The sequence below is a fragment of the Leopardus geoffroyi genome, chromosome A2 (assembly GCF_018350155.1).
Source record: "Leopardus geoffroyi isolate Oge1 chromosome A2, O.geoffroyi_Oge1_pat1.0, whole genome shotgun sequence".
Classification (NCBI taxonomy): domain Eukaryota; kingdom Metazoa; phylum Chordata; class Mammalia; order Carnivora; family Felidae; genus Leopardus; species Leopardus geoffroyi.
The window spans coordinates 36,648,430-36,669,110 of record NC_059331.1 but is presented as its reverse complement, the minus strand read 5'-3'; the positions used below and the strand labels follow the sequence as shown (position 1 = coordinate 36,669,110).

General features: G+C 40.5%; 1 protein-coding gene across 3 annotated transcripts in view; it reads left to right on the top strand.

Moving 5' to 3' along the window:
- FRMD4B (FERM domain containing 4B) overlaps positions 1-20,681 on the top strand; it is a 324,897-nt gene that overhangs the window by 32,978 nt on the left and 271,238 nt on the right. The gene's annotated exons all lie outside the window — the stretch shown is intronic.

Genomic DNA, 20,681 nt, shown 5'->3' with positions numbered 1-20,681 from the left:
TACTCACATCGTTGTGCATCCCATCTCCAGCACTTTTCATCTTGCAAAGCTGAAACTTTATACCCATTAAACAACTCCCCTTGCCTCTCTTCTGCCAGCCCCTGGCTACTTTCTTCTCCCTCCCATTCTACTTTCTGCTCTATGAGTGTGACTGCCCTAGGGATCTCAAGTAAGTGGAATCATACGGTCTTTGTCTTTTTGTGATTGGCTTATTTTACTTCACATAATGTCCTGAAGGTTCATGCATGTGGTAGCATATCACAGTATTCCTTTCCTTTGAAAGGCTCAGTAATACTGCATTGTATGTATATACTACATTTTGTATATTTATTCATCTGTTGATGCACAGTAGGGTTGCTTCAACCTCGTGGCTACTGTGAATAGCGCTTCTGTGAACGCGGGTATGAAAATATGTCTTCAAGACCCTACTTTCAATTATTTAGGACATATATCCAGAAGTGGGATTGCTGGATCATGTATGGTAGTTTTATTTTAACTGTTTTGAGGAACCAACATACTGTTTTCCACAGAAGCTGCACTTTTACAATCGCACCAGCAGGGCACAAGGCTTCCAGTTTTTCTACGTCCTCATCAACACTATTCTTTTGTTTGTTTGTTTTTTATAGTAGCCATTCTAATGGATATGAAGTAATACTTCATTGTAGTTTTGATTTGCATTATTCTGATGATTAATGATGTTGAGAAGCATCTTTTCATGTTTGTTGGCCATTTGTATATCATCTTTGGAGAAACGTCTATTTAAGTCCTTTGTCCATTTTTAAATAAGGTTATTAGATTTTTTGTCATTGAGTTGTAGGAACTCATTGTATATTCTAGACATTAACCCCTTACAAGGTATATAATTTGTACACATTTTTTCCTATTCCATAGCTTTCCTTTCCACTCTGTAGATTGTGTCCTTTGATGGGCAGAAGTTTTTAAGTTTTAAGTAGTCTCATCTGCCTATTTTTGCTTTTGTTGCCTGTGCTTTGATGTCATATTCATTGTCAAGTCAAATGTCATGAAGCTTTTCCCATGTTTTTATCTAGTTTTTAGTTTAAGATTTTATATGTAGGTCTTTAATCCATTTTGAGCCTTTCTTTTCTTTTCTTTTCTTTTCTTTTCTTTTCTTTTCTTTTCTTTTCTTTTCTTTTCTTTTCTTCTATTTGATGTAAGATAATGGTCCAACTTCATTTTTTTTCATGTGGATATACAGTTTTCCTAACACCATTTGCTGACAAGACTATCCTTTCCCTATCGAGTGGTCTTGTCATCCTTGTTAAAGATTGTTTGACCATAAATGCAAAGGTTATTTCTGAGCTCTCTATTCTATTCCATTGGCCTTTATGTCTGTATTTATTCCAGTACCACACTATTTTGATTACTATAGCTTTATACTATATCTTGAAATCAGCAAGGAGCATTCTCTAACTTTGTTCTTATTTTTCAAAATTGTTTTGGTTATTTGGAGTCCCTTCAGATTTTATAGGACTTTTAGGATGGATTTTTTTTTATTTATTCAAAAAATTTTATTGGGATTTTGATATGGATTGCATTGACTCTGTAAATTGGTTTGGGTAATGCTGACATCTTAACAATATTAAGTTTCCCAATCCATGAATACAGAATGTGTTTCCATTCATTTGTATTTGCTTTTATTTCTTCCAGCAGTGTTTTGTACTTTTCAATGTACAAGTCTTTCACCTCTTGGTTAAATTTATTCCTATGGGTTTTTTATGTTATTGTAAATATAACTGTGTTCTGAATTTCTTTTTTGGATTATTCATTGCTAGTGTATAGAAATGCAGTTGATTTTTGTGTGTTGATTTGTATATTTTTATACGCAGAGAGTTTCTGTGTATGTGTGTGTGTAATCTTTAGCTTGTTCTAGATACAAGATCATGTCATTTGTGAACAAAGATAATTTTACTTTATCCTTTCCATTTCAGATGCCTTTTAATTCTTTTTCTTGCCTAATTGCTTTAACTAGGACTTCCAATACTATGTTAACTAGAAGTGGCAAGAACAAGCATCTCTGTTTTATTCCTGATCTCAGAGGGAATGTTTTTGTCTTTTATCATTGAGTATGTTAGCTGTGAGCTTTTCATATATGGTTTTATTATGTGGAGGTAATTTACTTCTGTTCCTGGTTTGAATGTTTTTTATCATGAAAAAGGGTGTTGAATCTTATCAAATGATTTTTCTGCATTGATTGAGATGATCAAGTAGTTTTTGTCCTTCACTCTGTTAATGTGATGTATTATATTGATTGCTTTTTTATATTGAACAATTCTTGCATTCTAGGAATGAATCCTACTTGTTCATGGTGGAGTAATTCTTTTAATGTGCTACTGAATTTGGTTTGTTAGTATTTTGTCGAGATTTTTGCATTAGTATTCATCAGGAATATTGGCCCATAGTTTTCTTTTCTTGTAACATCTTTGTTTTCCTTTGGTGTCAGGGTAATAGTGGCCTCACTGAATGAATTTGGAAATGTTCCCTCCTCTTCAGTTTTTTGGAAGAGTTTGGGGGAAGATTGGTGTTAATTCTTATTTAAATGTTTGGCAGTATTCTCTACATTGAAGCCATCTGGTCCTGGGCTCTTCTTTTTGGGAGATTTTTGATTACTAATTAATTCTCCTTACTATTTATTGGTCTGTTCAGATTTTCTATTTCTTCATGATTCAGTCTTGGTAGGTTGTGTATTTCTAGGATTCATCTATTTCTTATAGGTCATCCAGTTTGTTGGCATATAATTGTTCATAGTAATCTCTTATAATCCTTTCTATTTCTGTGGCATTGGTTGTAATGTCTCCTCTTGCATTTCTGATTTTAGTTATTTGAGTCTTATCCCTTTTTTTTCTTAGTGTTACTAAAAGTTTGTCAATTTTGTTGATCTTTTAAAAAAACTAGCTCTTAGTTTCATTGATTTTTTTTTCTATTGTTTTTTTATTTAGTTATATCTGCTGTAGTCTTTATTTGTTCCCTTCTTTGCTTTAATTTTGGGTTTAATTTGTTCTTTTTCTATTCCTTGAGATATAAAGCTAGGTTGTTGTTTTGAAATCTTTCTTCATTTGTAAATATGTCTTTACAAATACATACTCTCTTAGCACTGCCTTCAGTGCATCCCAGAAGTTTGGTACGTTGAGTTTTTGTTTTTATATGTCTCAAGGTATTTTAGTTTTTTTTTTTTTTTAAGTTTATTTTGAAGGGCGAGGGCCAGAGAGAGGGAGAGAAAGAGAATCCCAACCAGGCTCCACACTCAGCGCAGAGCCTGACACAGGGCTCAATATCATGAACCTGTGAGACCATGACCCGAGCTGAAGTCAAGAGTTGGACGCTCAACCGGCTGAGCCATTCAGGCGCCCCTCAAGGTATTTTCTTAACTTCCCTTTTGATTTCTTCTTTGACCCATTGTTTAACTTTTGTTCTTTTAATAATAGAACACTCCTCCAAGTTTTATGGGCATGTGGGTTTCCAACTAGAGACTAATTTCCCCAGCCTCCTTTGTAGGCAGCTGTGTCCATTCTCCAAATTTGGGCCTATAGGATGCTCTATTTTCTCCTCCCTCCATTCCCAATGGTGAGAATTGGGGAAATTGCAACATCTGGAGCTGCCATGTTGGAAACCATTGTGAAAGATGGCAGCACCAACCCACCATCATGCGTCCCAGTGTGAGCCAACAGAAAAGAACTCTTTAGACTCTTAAATACAGAGAACAAACTTAGGGTTGATGGGGGTGGAGGAGAGGGAAAAGTGGGTGATGGGCATTGAGGAGGGCACTTGTTGGGTTGAGCACTGGGTGTTGTATGGAAGCCAATTTGACAATAAATTATATTAAAAAAAAAAAAAGAACAGAGCTCTTTACCTGCCTTAGACAACCTGCTTCTGTGTAGACCATTATATAAAAGAGAAACACATGTTTGTCTCAATTAAATTGTATTTTGTAGTCTTTTGTGATAGCACCTTGGCCTGTACCGTAGTAATGCTTTAACTTTACCAAAAGTGTTACAATAACCTGAGGAATTATGCAGAGTTGGCTTTGTTCTTTGTTGGCCTTCCTTAGTAAGACATTAAAACTAAATGAGTAAATAAATTCTTATGAAAAATTAAATGGGGCCCTGACCTACACAGCGTATTTCTTCTTAACTCTAGCACCATATTGACCTCACTATGGAGAGCAGGAATGGATATTTTTATTTTTCTCTCTTTATCTGGTCCTTGTCCACGTCTGTACCTTCTTCTTCTTCTCATTCTCTCTCTGTCTCTCTGCTTTCTATTCTAGGCAAAGCACCTAATGTTCTTTTCTTCCTCTCTTCTTTTCTTTCCATCTGGACACACTCTTTCCTGTAACTGGAGGACCTTTGCACATGCTAATACATATCTGGAATGCTCTTCTCTTCCTCTTGGCTTCAGTGCATTCTACTTACAGTCATATCTCAGTTAGCACCTCCGGCAGAAGTCTTCCCTGACTTCTAAAAATTGGCGTGTTCCTCTCTCATATGCTGTATTAGTTCAGATCCTCTGAGAAGCAGATGTCAAAAAGCGATTAGATGTGCAAGGGATTTTTTAGGGGAGGAGGCAGGAGGAGCTGGAGAAGCAGAAATAGATGGAGAGAGCCTTCAGACGGTGATGCAGGTCGGCTTCTGTGAAAGATAAAGGAGAAGTGGGAAGGGTCTCAAACTCTGCACAGCTCCAAGAACACTTCAGGGAGGCCAATAGAGTGTCCTCAAGCACAAGCTGCCTATTGGAGGCACAGAATTCGCCCACCACGCTCAGCCATTGGCCAAAGGATCTGGAGGAGCAGCAGCTAGGACTGTCAGTGAGCTACGCTCCCTGCAGCCAGAGATGCACGCGGTGCATTGTCATGGCCACTATATATGGTCTCTGAGCACCCTGCCTGTGGTTACACAGGCTTGTGTGACCATACATGCACATTCTCCCTGCACTATCCTCTCCATGAGGTAAAGGACTGTGTGTGTTTTGCGTGATACCTCCAGGGCCTAGCGAGTGTCTGGCACATTTTAGAGACAAAAGCCACTAGCACACTTTTAAAAATTAATTTAAAATTCTTTTAAATTTTAAAAAGATTTTAATTCAGTCTTCAAATTTTCTTTGACCTGGTTTAAAGGGGAAAGTGCCCTAGGGGGAAAAATGAATATCAAAATACATATAATCTGTAATTATGGCGGTATAACTCTGAGAGCATGAGCCTGAAAATCTCTATTTGATGAAATTTAATGAAATAAATGGCCTTATGGCAGTTGATCAGGTCAAGTGGTAGAAAGAGCTAATCCCAAGCAAATCTTAAACCTGAAAATTTATTCATTGTTCCTGGAAAGATGGTGTGTGTTCTGAGATATCTTTATGAGTTTAATAAAATACTCTATTTATAAATGATTCCACATGTAAATAAATGCTTTATTGGTCTACATGAGAAAAAGAAGGTCAGATTTATTGGTCAACTATAAAAATGTAGATGATTCTCCCAGGCTCACTGCTTTGAAGTTAGGCAAAGAGCAAATGTCAGCAAAGGGCAGGCATGAAATCTGGGCACTATGACAGTTATGCATGAACATTCTTGATTTCCCCTATATTTTAACTGTTAGTATAAATGTGGGTGGCCTGGAAAGTGCTTTACTTATAGTATAATGTGTGGGAGTTTAGGGCCCCATGTGGCATCACCACATATGAGTCTGCCTGCTGTGGTCATCAACACCTTTGGCTTTCCTGCTGCAGCTTTGAGCTCACTAGTCCTGTAGTCCTGGATATGTAAATTTAGACCTATAATTTACAAGTGTGCCCCTGGTGCTGGGCTTATCTCCTCAGAGGATGCATGAAATCAAGTGTTTGAGAGTAGAATCCAGTTTTGCCCTTGATTTACAGTTTCAGATACATCTGAACTTCCTCTAAATTTCTTCACCCCAAATGGAAACTGCTTTACTGTTTTATCTGATGCTAAAAGTAATATTAAAGCAATTCAGGATCAAGGGGGAGAATAAAATGAAACAACTGTAACTCCACCACCAGGGGAGAAACTGCTTAACATTTTGTATAGAGACTTCTGGACTGACTTCATTTCTTTCTTTCTTTTTCTTTTCTTTGTCTTTTTTAGTTTATTTTATTTTGAGAGAGAGAGAGAATGTGTGCTTGCGCATGAGCAGGGGAGGGGCAGAGTGACAGAGAGACAGAGAGAGAGAGAGAGAGGGAGAATCGCAAGCATGCCCCACGCTGTTAGCACAGAGCCTAATACAGGGCTTGATCCCACGACCGTGAGATTATGACCTGAGCCAAAATTCAGAGTCGGATGCTCAACTGACTAAGCCACACACATGCCCCTGAACTGACTCCATTTCTGATCCTCGTTTGGCCATGGCTTCTGATACTGTCCTTCTACGTTATGATATGATCTATCTCATTTTTTAGGAGTTCTAATCTAATAACAAAAATATGATCAGTGTACTGCATGCTTTATGGAGATTGTGTAATTTAATCCCTCAACCACTCCTTGCAGTATGTAAAATTATTCTACTCTTTTTATACAGTGGAAATGGAGAACTTGGGAGGTATTAATATTAGCTAAGAAAAACACTGACATTCTAACCTGGCCAAGTTCTCTCTGATTTGAGAGGTAAGAAGTCCTTTATTTTACACCTCCTGGCTGTATTTTATGGATTATTACAGGCTATTTGTAAATTCTTCTGGAACAAAACATGAGATAAATCCCATACAAACATACATATTTGAAGCGATTCAGGGACCTTGCTATGTGAATAAATACATGGTCTGACCTTCTGTTTTGCTGGAAGAAATCGTTTTGCCAAGGAACTGCTCTCCTAATTTATCTGACTTGTAATTTCAGGGTTTCATAAAGCAAAGGCCCAAGCGTAATTACTCTGAGTGCCCCCATTTAAGCCGTCATGTTTTTTTTTTTACAAACTCTGATGCTTGGCGACCTAACCTAGCATGTCTGTAATGTCTTGTGTGTCTGCTTAGTTACTCACAGGCTTTCTATGTAGGCCTTCACTGCTTTATGGCTGTTAAATATTCCCAGCTACATTTTAGTGCTCTTGGTCTTTTAAATGGGACATAAATCCTATGTTTCATGTATGAGTGCTTCCAGTCTGAATATTCACCTCTGTATCTCAGTCTCAGATGCTCCCTTAGGATTCTCGAGTGAGTGGCTGAAGTCATTATTGAGGCAAGAGCTATTACTTGAAGAGTTGGCAGACTTACATTCTTCTACCTTGCAAGCAGCCAACGATGTGCTTTCTTTCATACACACTTGTGTATTTATCAAATTGAGAGGGAGAGGATCTCATCTATTGCCTCAAGTATTTTGAGGATTGAGTCAAGAGTTACAAAATTGAAATGCTGGTAAGGGCCAACCCGGCGGATTGCATAAGTGTACAATCAAAGCTCAGTAGAAGCAATGGGGAGGGAGGGGGCCTGGAGCAAGCTGGAGAACTATGCTCACTTGAATTATTTTTTAAAAAAATATTATGTTGGCCAAACAACACACACAAAAAGCTGCGTTTAGACCATGACGGGATGCCATTTGAAAATTTCTAAGCACTGTAATGGAAGATTAGTACACGATAGGGAAACATTTTAAGGTCTTAGAAGTTTGACCACTGTGTCCAAGTGGATCTCTTTCTCTTTTTATCCTATTTTCCAATAGTCACTCTATTCCCTTTTGTAGTACTTATAACAGTCTCTGTAATTAGTTTTTGTTGTGCATTTACTTGTTTATAATCTGTCTCTGTCTCTCTCTCTATCTCCCTCCCTCCCTTCCTCTTAACTTTTAAGCTTCATGAAGGCAGGGACCGTGTGTATCTTGCTCATGGTTGTAATTAGCAACACTAGCCACGGACAGGCACACAACCGGTCCTCATAAAAATTATTGAGGGGGTAAGACAAAGAGTGTGATACATCTTATCATCATGCGACATATCTTATTCACCTTGGTACCCCCAGCACTTAGTACCATCGTAGTGATGCAATAAGTATTTGTTGAATGAAATTGTCGGTGATCTTGGTTCACCACAGATGGTTAGCCACAGCAAAGTGGTTTACATTGGGTGGGGCCAAGGTTTAGAAATAGATGTGGTCACTAGGCTGAGGATGCATGGGCACTAGACCCAGCCCTGCAAGGAAATTCAGTAAGACAGAAAATAACCAGTTTTATGGATACTAATCAGGCGTGACTGGTAATCTGAACAAGCTGTGCACATCAGGGATGCCTGGTGATGGATAAAAATAGGAAAGCAAGGAACGATCTGTGTTCCCACGTAGAGGTGTGCAGTCTTGCCACAAGTAAGCCAACAGATGATAGAACTAAATCCATAGTAGCTCAAGGCTCAGTTCCTATGGTGGTAAAAAGGGAATGAGGAGAGAAAGGCCCAACTGAGATTAAGGCGCTAAGAAACCCTCTAGGCATCCAAAGCAGGTTTAGGATTTTAAATTTCCAGAAATGGTTGCAAGGTATAGACTCAGCCTCACCATCCATGCAGAACAATCTCTGAAGCCCAGGTCAAGCTCATAGCAGCAGTAGTGTTGGTTGGTGTTGAGTTGCCTAATAAATTCACCCCCACCGAGGACGCCATTTTGCCAGTAACTGAGGGGCTAACATCAGCACCCTTGGCTATAGGGAGAAGAGCTCCCAGTACCACCTTTCGTCCTGAGTGTCCTATGATCCTAGAACGTTTAGTTTCCAGAAATGGAGAACCCATATGGGTTAATGCTTTCACATGATAGAGCAATAAAGACTTTGGTTGTAAATAACAGAAAGATCATTCAAAGTACCTTAAGGGGAAAGAGGAATCTACTGGTTCGCACAAACACACCGTGTAAAGGCAGGAGCAGAGCCAGCCCTAGGGTTTCTGCTTTCTCTGCCTGTACTGCTGTCTGTGTGGCTTCAGTCTCCTCTGTTGTAGGTGGGCTTTCCCTATAGAGATCATGTAGCCTTGATGGTCAAGAGCATGAACTTGGGTAGTCCCACAGTCCAGGTATGCCCCTCATCTGTGCCCTTGACCTTAGACAAATTCTTTACTTGTGAAATGTGCATACTTAATAGCACCTATCATAGGTTATTGCAAGTGTGAAATAGGTAAACAAATGTAAAACCATTAGCATAATGCCTGGTACATAGAAGGTACTCTGTTGTAATTGGTGAGCAGCAGCTCTGGCTCATAACATAACAGCTCTGATGCCAGAGGGGAGAAAATGATTTGGTACACCAGTTCTGCTTAAAGACCACTTCTCTAGGAAGACCTGTCATTAGTTCAGCCCTTGACAGAGATACTGTCCATGTGAGGGGAGGCAAATTCTATCAAAAGGGGGGAAATTGAGAGATGAGGCAGAGATGCCCCTATCTACAAAAATTTGCAAATCCCCTTCCATACAGTTGGTGCTAGGAAGTGGCTGCCCAGCCATGGACTGTGTTTCCTAGCACTTATCCCCCCTACGTGGGGGTGGGGAGGTGGGAGGACATACCTGTGACTGGTCCTTGCTCGTGTCGGGTGAGTAGAAATGCTGTATAAAAGCCAAGGCTCTGAAGAATTGCTTGGGTTTTCTCTGGGATTTCTTTAGGATGTAGTTAATGATGTGGACATTGGTTCTCAATCCTCATTACACATTGGAATCACCTGGTAATCTTTTTTTTTAAGTATGAAATTTATTGTCAAATTGGTTTCCATACAACACCCAGTGCTCATCCCAACAGGTGCCCTCCTCAATACCCATCACCCACCCTCCCTTCCCTCCCACCCCCCCATCAACCCTCAATTTGTTCTCAGTTTTTAAGAGTCTGTTATGTTTGGCTCCCTCCCTCTCTAACCTTTTTTTTTTTTCCCTTCCCCTCCCCCATGGTCTTCTGTTAAGTTTCTCAGGATCCACATAACAGTGAAAACATATGGTATCTGTCTTTCTCTGTATGACTTATTTCGCTTAGCATAACCTCTCCAGTTCCATCCATGTTGCTACGAAAGGCCATATTTCATTCTTTCTCATTGCCACGTAGTATTCCACTGTGTATATAAATCACAATTTCATCAGTCCATCAGTTGATGGACGTTTAGGCTCTTTCCGTAATTTGGCTATTGTTGAGAGTGCTGCTATAAACATTGGGGTACAAGTGCCCCTATGCATCAGCACTCCTGTCTCCCTTGGGTCAATTCCTAGCAGTGCTATTGCTGGGTCATAGGGTAGGTCTATTTTTAATTTTTTGAGAAACCTCCACACTGTTTTCCAGAGAGGCTGTACCAGTTTGCATTCCCACCAACAGTGCAAGAGGGTTCCCGTTTCTCCACATCCTCGCCAGCATCTGTAGTCTCCTGATTTGTTCATTTCAGCCACTCTGACTGGCGTGAGGTGGTATCTGAGTGTGGTTTTGATTTGCATTTCCCTGATGAGGAGCAACGTTGAGCATCTTTTCATGTGCCTGTTGGCCATCCGGATGTCTTCTTTAGAGAAATGTCTATTCATGTTTTCTGCCCATTTCTTCAATGGATTATTTGTTTTTTGGGTGTGGAGTTTGGTGAGCTCTTTATAGATTTTGGATACTAGCCCTTTGTCTGATATGTTATTTGCCAATCTTTTCCCATTCCGTTGGTTGGCTTTTAGTTTTGTTGATTGTTTCCTTTGCAGTGCAGAAGCTTTTTATCTTCATGAGGTCCCAGTAGTTCTTTTTTGCTTTTAATTTCCTTGCCTTTGGGGGAATCACCTGGTAATCTTAACAAAACTAATTACAGGCCTAGTTTTAGACCATTGGTTCCTAACTAGGGGAACTTTTTGCCCTCCCACCCCACAAGTGAGCATTTGGTAGTCTGAGGACATTTTTGGTTGTCACAACTTGGGTTGAGGAGTTCCTGGAATCTAGTAAGTCAAGGCCAGGGATGCTGCTGAACATTCTACAATGCACAAGACATCCTCTCCTAACAAAGCTTTGTCTGGTTCAAATTTTGTCAAGGTTAAGAAAACCCTTTCCTAGCGGTTGGAGAGCCACAGGCTAAGAGACCAGATTCAGGCTGAGTGCCAGAATTACTGCAGCAAATGGGAGCTGCCTGTCAGTCTGGAACACTCACTGTGGAGAGTTACCTTAATGAAGAATAGAGCTTTCTTGTCTTTAACCATCAACCATTGAAACTTGGGGTCTCTTGGTGACAGTAGCTAGTGTTGCTGTAAATAACAAAAGAGGAGAAATGTGCTAAAGACATTGTAATTATTTACTTTGTGCAATGGGCACATATCATATTACTGTCTGCCCAGGTAGAAATATTACATTGTGGACCACTGTTTTGCTTAAAATTTACCAGTAATTCACAGCACAGATTTCCCTAATTAAAATCTCCCAGATTAGCATGCAGTGATTTTTTGTGGCATAGTAATGGAATATGAGTATTTGCTTCGTATCCCGGATGGCAGATATTTGGGTCTGACCTTTCTAAGTAGGTTAGGTTAGGTTTCAACTCAAAATTTGTTTTATTTAGTATTTCCTCTGTTTTAGTCAGTAAATGTTAAGTTAATCTTTCACATCATCTTATTCGTTATTGTTTGTAATGAAGACAAGTTGGATTTGTGAGGCAAGAGAAGAAAAATTGTTACAGATGGTAGCTTTAGTAAATATTGTAAAAATGCCAATCTCTTAAATCTGTTTGACTATGCAAGTCACTGTGAATGTTTTGAAATCAGATAATATTGACACTCCTCAGGGATTTTGTTATTTCAGGAAATTTAGAAAAAAAGAGGCAATACTATTCTCAGTGTGAGGGGCTTCACTGAGGCCCATATCTGCTCTAGGAGTGACCCAGGGATAGATAATAAAACACTGAACCCTCTGGCCATGTTGACTGATTGGTACCCAAGTTGGTCCAATTAGGGCCAATCTTGGGACCTGCTCAGGATCTGTCAGAAGAGGACATGTTTCTTTTTGTTGGTTTGGAGCTTTAAGGCTATCAGCCGTGAGCCGCGGGCAGCTTGCTTACTTAAGGATGAAGCCAGCACAAAGAAAAGCATAGGTAAAGATGAGGAAAATGAGAGGGGGTAGAGAGGACAGATAGATTAGGTTCTAACAACATCATTTCATTTGAGTGTCTGGGCCAGGATATCAAACCCCACCTCTAAGTCAATGGCACTTGCACTAACCCAAGCCAGTAAGTCTCCCTTTTTGCTTAAGCCAATTTGGGTTGAGTTTTTCTGTTGTTTATTTCTATCTCCTTTCAAGTAGCATGGGTGGGATGTGTTAATTATATCTGACCCTTAGGAGCTTCCATCTTCATTTGTTTTGGTAAATTATATTATTACTACTGATTATTGGGCTCCTTTCCCAGTAATGAACTTGCTCCTCAGTTATTTCCATGAAACTGGCATTGCCTATCTTGTGAAAGGAGAATACTTCTCTAACTCATTGATGTCAAGTCTGGCCCTGCCACTTGCTTTGGTTAGTAGGATGTGGGGAGAAATGACGGGTGTCATGTCCATGCAGAAGACTTAAGGGCTGTCACAAGGGTTTGCCATTTCCCCCCCCCCCCTTTTTTTTCCTCTGCCAAGTGGCCATCAAATCCCAGGATGATACCTAGAATGGAGAAGATATTTGGAGCAGAGCCTTAGCTGACCCGTGGCGGACAAGTAACATGAACAGGAAATACATTTATTTATTTTTTTTTTAATTTTTTTTTCAACGTTTATTTATTTTTGGGACAGAGAGAGACAGAGCATGAACGGGGGAGGGGCAGAGAGAGAGGGAGACACAGAATCGGAAACAGGCTCCAGGCTCTGAGCCATCAGCCCAGAGCCCGACGCGGGGCTCGAACTCACGGACCGCGAGATCGTGACCTGGCTGAAGTCGGACACTTAACCGACTGCGCCACCCAGGCGCCCCGAAATACATTTATTTTATTGTAAACCACTGATATTTTGGATTTGTTGTTACTGAAACATAACCTAATAAAAGCTGACTAATATACTTACTATTTTTTAAATGCTTGCCAAAGTTTATAACTGAATAAAAATCTAGAGCACCTATAATGTTGTCATTTATATCCTGCAAGTTATGAAAAAAGAATTTGGGATGTCTCTCTCTCTCTCTCTCTCTCTCTCTCTCTCTCTCTGTGTGTGTGTGTGTGTGTGTGTGTGTGTGTGTGTGTGTGTCTCCTTTTGGTGTTCATAGCCCTATTATATGCAGTGGTAATCAAGAACATGGGCTTTAGCTCTGTGATTTAATAACTGGTAAGTTCTTGGGCACCTGGCTGGCTCAGTTGGAAGAGTGTGTGACTCTTGATCTCAGGGTTGTGAGTTCAAGGCCCACAATGCATGTAGAGATTACTTAAATAAATAACACATAAAAAAAGCTAGTAAGTTCCTGAACTATTCTGAGACTAAATGTCCACCTTATAATAATAATATCTTCTCATAGGATTTTTGCACATACAGAGCTAAACACAGTGCGGAGTACGTAGTACAACACTGAGTAAATAGTAACTCTTATTCTCATCATTCATTTTCTAAGCTTATTTATTTATTTTGAGAGAGAGAGAGAGAGAGAGCGAGCGAGCAAGCTGGGGAGGGGCAAAGAGGAGAGAGAGAATCCCAAGCAGGATTTGCACTGTCAGCACAGAGCCCAACACAGGGCTTGAACTCACGAACCAGGAGATCATGACCTGAGTCAAAATCAAGAGCCAGTGGCTTAACCCGCTGAGCCACCCAGGCGCTTCTTTTTGATGATTCTCTTGGGTGGGGTCCAAGGTAAACTTATTAACCAGTATTAAACACCACTCCTTAACAGATGGCATTCTGGGGAGGCCCCAAAGACATTACTTTTAAACTTGCAGCCATGCCATTCCAGGAAATCTTAAGTGGGGAGAATGCTTTAGAGAACGTTGGATGGGAGTTGAGGTAATATCCTGTGAAGTGGGATAGCCATTTATCCCCTGAATGTCTTTGTGCTCTGAATTTAAATGAAACAACTGCAGAGTTGGTCCTTAAATGAGAACTGAGAACACCAGAATCTAGTGGGTGCCCTTGAACATTCTTCATTTACTAGTGGTATTTGGCAACTTTGTTTTGCTAGAGTGTAAAGATTACCTTGCTTGAACTCCTTTAATGTTCTTGTAAAAGAGGATGAGGAGTTTTATGACAGCAGTAATTCTTAGGGCAAATATCTCTGGGTAATGAAGAGTAGGTCTTTTGAGTGATTTGGTTAAGTGTGTGTGTGTGTGTGTGTGTGTGTGTGTGTGTGTGTGTGTTTGACATAGAAAGGTCCAGAACATGAGACCTTATGAGGAAAGGAGAAACTGAGCTTAGGACCTATTTAGGAATTGTGGCTAGTTCCAGTGTCAGAGTAAATTTATTTAATTACTTGGTTAATTAATTAATTAATTATTTCAGCAAATATTGCTTTCTCTGTGTTCAGGTATTGAGTCAGAGGCTAAGAATATAGAGACTCATTCATTCTGTTATTCATCAGCAAATACTTACGGAGCACCTGCAATGGTGCCAGGCACTGTGCCCGACACTTGGGGATACAATAGCAAGTGAGGTCAGGCAGTGTCTGCGACCTCATGGAACTTTAAGAAGTAACAGAGGTGATGAAGTCATCACATAAATGTGAAGTCAGGTGAGGATAATCACAAGGAAGGAAAGTGAGAAGAACTGTGAAGATGTTTATCCAAGGGCATGCCATCCTGTCTGATGGTGTCAGGGATATGATATGGCCAGATTTGTGTTTCAAGTGAGTAGTCTGGTTTCAATGTTCAAATGGAGATGTGACAATGAAGGCAGAGAACCGGTTAGGGGGCCGCCGCAGAGGTCCCCAGCAAGAACTGTGGATGGCCCAGACCAGGGAGGTGATCATGGAAACAGAAGTGGACTGATACCAGAAACCTTCAGGAGGTAAACTGCATTGAACTTGGTGAAGAATTGAATGAGAAGGAAGAGGGAAGCGAGGTCGAGAATAACGTCTGGGGTTTAAACTTCCCTCCCTGGCCTCTAGAACCTGATAAATGCACCATGAAAAACAATATGAAGTATATGCCCCAGCATAAGCAAAATTAGGGCAGAGTTAAATGGGGTGTGATAAAATGTCTCTGGCAGCCTCGTGTTTCAAGATTAGAGTCTAATGTGTTTGTTGCATAGTCCATGGCCAAAGTCAACACAAGCACGCGGATTGTAATGTACCACTTGAGGACGCAATTTGAATATTCCAGCCCCGGGTCTAACTGTGAAGTCAAGCTGGTGTGTGGTCCTGTAATATTCTCCATCCCATCCCACCCCTGAAAAAGCTCTGTGCTCTTTTCTTGTCAGAGCTGTTTGCAAAGCCTGAGGGATGTCACATAACAGCATGCTCTTCAAGGAATTAGCTTTGCAATTTAATGAAGAGAAACTTTTATGACTTCAGCTGGCTCAGTGTTTATAGTTTCTCAGACTATACTATAGTTAAAGCTTGGTTATAAAAGCATACACGTAGACTCATGTAAGTTATATAACTTATAACTCTACAATATATAACTTGTAACTCTTGTAAGAGTTAAAAGAGTAAACACTAGGCACTTGTTAGTGTCACTTGTGAATTAGAAAACAGACTTAACAAATATTAACTAACTTGTTTATGGACTCTTGGGGACTCATTATTGTTCAATGCTTATATTTATACCCACAACTTGTTCCTTTGACAAATATTTATTATTTACTGAATGCTATGACTGTTTCAAGTAAACAATATAATAAATTTCTGATCCTCACAGGGCTTATGCTCTATTTGGGAAGATAACAAAGCAAAAACAACTAATATAGTATATATACATATTTATAACATGAAGAATAAAACAGGGTGAGGAATGTGGTAAGGCACATTAGAAAAGCTGCTTGTTCAAGAAGTCCTTTGTGAAGGGAAGATATTTGAGCTGAGACAGGATTGATGACAAAGAATTTGGGGGGCAGAAAGCATTTGGGGTGGGGGAAACAGCAAGTGCAAATGCCCCGAGGCAGGAAACGGCTTGGCACACTTAACAACAGGAAAGAGAAAGCCATGTGGCTGGAATGTCTGAGCCTAGGAAAGAGGAGTCTCGTGGGGGGCAAGAGATTAGAGGCTCTTTAGAGCCCCAGTGAAGAGCTTGGATTTTATTCTAAGTGCAATGGGACGCCATTGGAGGGTTTTAAAGCAGAAAAGTCACATGATCTGAGTAGGCGTTAAGAAGATCCTTCTAGTTCCTGAGTGGCAGGTGAGTAAGGTAGGTACCCCAGAGTAGAAGGAAAGTCTGGTCGTTTGGGCCCTCATTTTAGAAGAGAGATAACAGAGAAATGGGTGAATTTTCTATATCTCTTGGATGTGAGCTGACAGGGCTTGCTGGTGAACTACATACAGGAGATTAAAAAAAACAAACAGAAAAAAAAACAAGGGCAACTTCTGGGTTTTTGATCAAAGCGATTAAATCATGAAGCCCTATACTGAGGATTCAACCCAGACCTCCTTAACATTCCAGCAATCTCTTTTGAAAGGCAAGTATCTAATTGCCTGTTCTGGTGAGGAATTCTTCCTTTTGAAGTGTTATCTTATTATTCTATCTCCAGGAAGCAGGAAGAAAGAGAGATTGATATTTATAGGGTGCATTTAAATTCAGGTTTGCCTGCCCCAGATGTCTGCTCCAAGCCTTCTGACTAGGTTAGTAATAGCTGTGGAGCACTCCCTCTGCCACTGATAGGGTCTGCTTCAGTGTCCAATTCCTTAGCTCTAAAGGAAGACAAAGAGGTGGACAGTATTGACCTGACTGGCCTTCTTGCGGCCCAGTGCTGACTTTCGTTTGCTGTCTACTTCCTGGATCTGGTGTCATGACTTGCCCAAGAAGACTTTGCATACATGCTTGGTAGCATGTGTTGACAGATTGGCTTCCAGAAGGGAATCTGGACTGTGTTCAGGGGCGTCTGACAGTCCCTAGAGCCCAGAGAATGACAGTCTGGACCCTTTGTCTGTCTCCTTGCTTTCTGCAGTCAGAGGCCAGGCCCCAGCGCTCAGTGCTGCGGTGCAGCTGGGTCACCACTGTGGTTTGGACAGAGAGCGAGGTGGGGCGAGCTGTCCTCAGGCTGCTCCAGAGTTGGCTTTAGACAAGAGACTAAGGTCAGGCATGTGGTCGAAATCACACATGTGTTCCTGGCAGAGTTCGCATCAAGCTTTATGAAAATATTTTTTTATAACTTCATCTGTGCTTAACAATGATCAATTTCTTGGTTGGAGATGCAGGGAAGGTCCTTGGGATATATTCTCACTGAGGATGGAATTCTGAACTCTGACACTGAGTAGGTCAGCTTTACCCCTTCAAATTTTGTAAAGTCTCTTGTTTGGGCCTAGAGGAGAGTGTCAATCAGTCAGGATCCTGGCAGGAAACAAGATTCTCCTCTGATGGTTCAAATGTAAGAAAATTAATGAAGGAATTACTCTCAGATGTGTGGGCAGGACTAAGGAAACAAATAGGGTTGAGGTGCCAGGCTAGCAGCAGGGTAAGCTGTCACCAACCTCAGGGCGAAAAGGGACCAAGGGCAGAACTGTGGTTACCTGAGCCAGGTGGGACCAGAAACCATCGAGCAGGAGCCCCCAGTAGGGGATGGAGTCCCTGAGGGAGCAGTCACTGCAAGGGAAGTAGCCCAGAGGTGGGAGGGAACAAGAAAGAATTACCCACCCTCTCCTGTCATCTCCTGTCTGTCTGCCAGGAAATGGAGGCGGATGGATCATAAGGAGCGAACGAAGACCCACTAGCAAGAGAGGAAATGTCATTCTTCACTCCAAATCATAAGATTGGCACTGTCTTTAAACACACGCACGCATGTAGGCAGGCACACCTCCTCCCAAAAAGGAAGTCCAACTTTGTATCTTCTCTTATTATTTGGAAATATGTATGTGTAAGACACAGTTATATTTTCGGTTATGTATCTTCTAATTAAAAAAAAAACAAACAACTTCCTTGGGGCACCTGAATGGCTCAGTCAGTTAAGTGTCTGACTTCGGCTCAGGTCATGGTCTCATGATTTGTGGGTTCGAGCCCCGCGTTGGGCTCTGTGCTGACAGCTCAGAGCCTGGAGCCTGCTTCAGATTCTGTGTCTCCTTCTTTCTCTACCCCTCCCCTGCTTATGCTCTCTCTCTTTCAGTAATAAGTAAATGTTAAAAAATTTTTTAAAAACTTCCAGCAAACCACAATTTGCATATTTACTTGTAAATTGCTTGTTGTGCACAGTAGCATGGCAGGTAAGAGCTTGGGTTCTGTAGCTCAGGTTGCTGTGAGCATTACCTGAGCATCTACAAAGCCCTTAGAAATGTGCCTGACGCAAAGTAAGCAAATGGGTTATCTTGCAGTAGAAAACATGTCCCAAACACAAGCTTTAAGGGTGAGACAAAAGTATATAAGCAGAAGTTTAATGAGTATTTCTGTACCCCACCTTGCACACGTCGTTGGGGGTGTATGCTCTCCACCTTGGAGACCAGCAGTTAAGGCTTAGTATTTGCTACCTAGCAGACTGTGCTACCTTGAGTAAACTCACCTCCTGCAACCTTACTGGCCTCATCTGTGAACCAATAGCAGTTAATAGTGCCTGCTTTATAGGGCTGTTGGAGGAGTAAATGCAGTACATGCGGTCACTTAGCCCAGGCCCTGCCTGGCACATCATGAGTACTCAGTAAAATATTACATGTGATTATTGCTGTGAAAGTCATGGTCATTGTGTTTAAATCGGCAAAGAGGAAAAAATTCATCCTTAATCCTACAGATTCATATAAGATCACTGTAAGAAATATGTTGGCATATTTTTAGACCTTTTCATAAAGACTCCATATACATAGACATATTTTACCTAATTGAATCATTGTATATTCTTCTGTGGACCTATTTTTTTTTTTAATTTTTTTTAAACGTTTATTTATTTTTGAGACAGAGACAGAGCATGAATGGGGGAGGGACAGAGAGAGAGGGAGACACAGAATCGTAAGCAGGCTCCAGGCTCTGAGCCATCAGCCCAGAGCCCAACGCGGGGCTTGAACCCACGGACCGCGAGATCGTGACCTGAGTTGAAGTCGGACACTTAACTGACTGAGTCACCCAGGCGCCCCCCTGTGGACCTATTTTTAGTGGCTATGTAACATCTTATAGGCTCAGAATAATTTATGCACCCAACGCTATTGTTGGTTATTTATGGTTTCTTTTTTCAATTTTCTTTTCTATTTTAAGCAACACTGTGATGAATAATATTTTTAACAGCTTTATTGGGATAGACAGTTGACCCTTGATCAACGCATGTTTGAACTGCACAGGTCCACTTGTACGTGGATGTTTTATAATACAGTACTATAAATGCATTTTCTTTTCCTTAGGACTTTCTTAATATTTTCTTTTCTCTAGCTTGCTTTAATGTTAGAATACAGTATATAATTCATATAATGTACAAAATATGTGTTAATTAACTATTTATGTTATTGGTAAGACTTCCTTCCAATCAAACATAGGCTGTTAGGGGGGCCTAGGTGGCTCGGTCGGTTAAGCATCCAACTTCAGCTTAGGTCATGATCTTTTGGCTCGTGGGTTCAAGCCCCTACATCGATTGGGCTCTGTGCTGACAGCTCAGAGCCTGGAGCCTGCTTCAGATTGTCTCCCTGTCTGTCTGCCCCTCCCCCTCCTTGTGTTCTGTCTCTCTCTCAAAAAATAAACATTAATTAAAAACAAAACAAAACAAAACAAAAAACTAGGATTTTAGTAGTTGTGTTTTGGGAAAGTCAAAAATTGTACTTGAGGGGCACCTGGGAGGCTCAGTAGGATAAGCATCGGACTCTTGGTCTCAGCTCAGGTCATGATCTCACTGTTTGTGAGTTTGAGCCCCATGACAGCATGGAGCCTGCTTGAGATTCTCTCTCTGCCTCTCCCCTGCTCACGTGCATTTGCTCTTTCTTTCTATCTGTCTCATAATAAATAAATAAAAAATTGTACTTGGATTTTTAACCTCGAGAGTTTGGCACCCTCAACCCCTGCATTTTTCAAGGGTCAGCTATAATTTACATACCATAATATTCAACCATTCAAAGTGTGCAATTTAATGGTTTTCAGTGGATTCAGAGTTGGGTAACTGTCACCAAAATCTAATTTTAGGGTATTTTTGTCACTCCAAAAAGAAACCTATACCCATCATAGTTCTCCCCCTCTCCACTCCTCCTCCACCCAGGCAGCCATTAATCTACTTCCTGTATCTCTAGGTTTGTCTAAATTCTGGACATTTCATACAAATGGCATCATATAATATGTTATACTTTGAGACTGGCTTTATTCACTTAACATAATGATTTTGAGGTTCACCCATGTTGAGGCACTATCAGACCATCATTTCTTTTTATTGCTGAATATCCCATAATATGGACAAATTTTATTCATCCATTTGTTAGTGATGGGTTAGTGATTCGGGCTGTTTTCATGATGGATGATGATCTTATAAATTAATCTTTGTACACATCTTAATTATTTCCTTTGAATACATGTCTAACTATGAAAATGCTGGTTCAAAGATTATGCACATAACTTCTAAACTTTCAAATATCCAACACTTCTGATCCAGTCTATCATTTGAGCATATGAATTACTTCCATTGTCCATTGAAGGGTCACTGCTCTTCATCTTTTGTACTACAAAGCTTTTCTTTTGTGTTCCTGTGACACC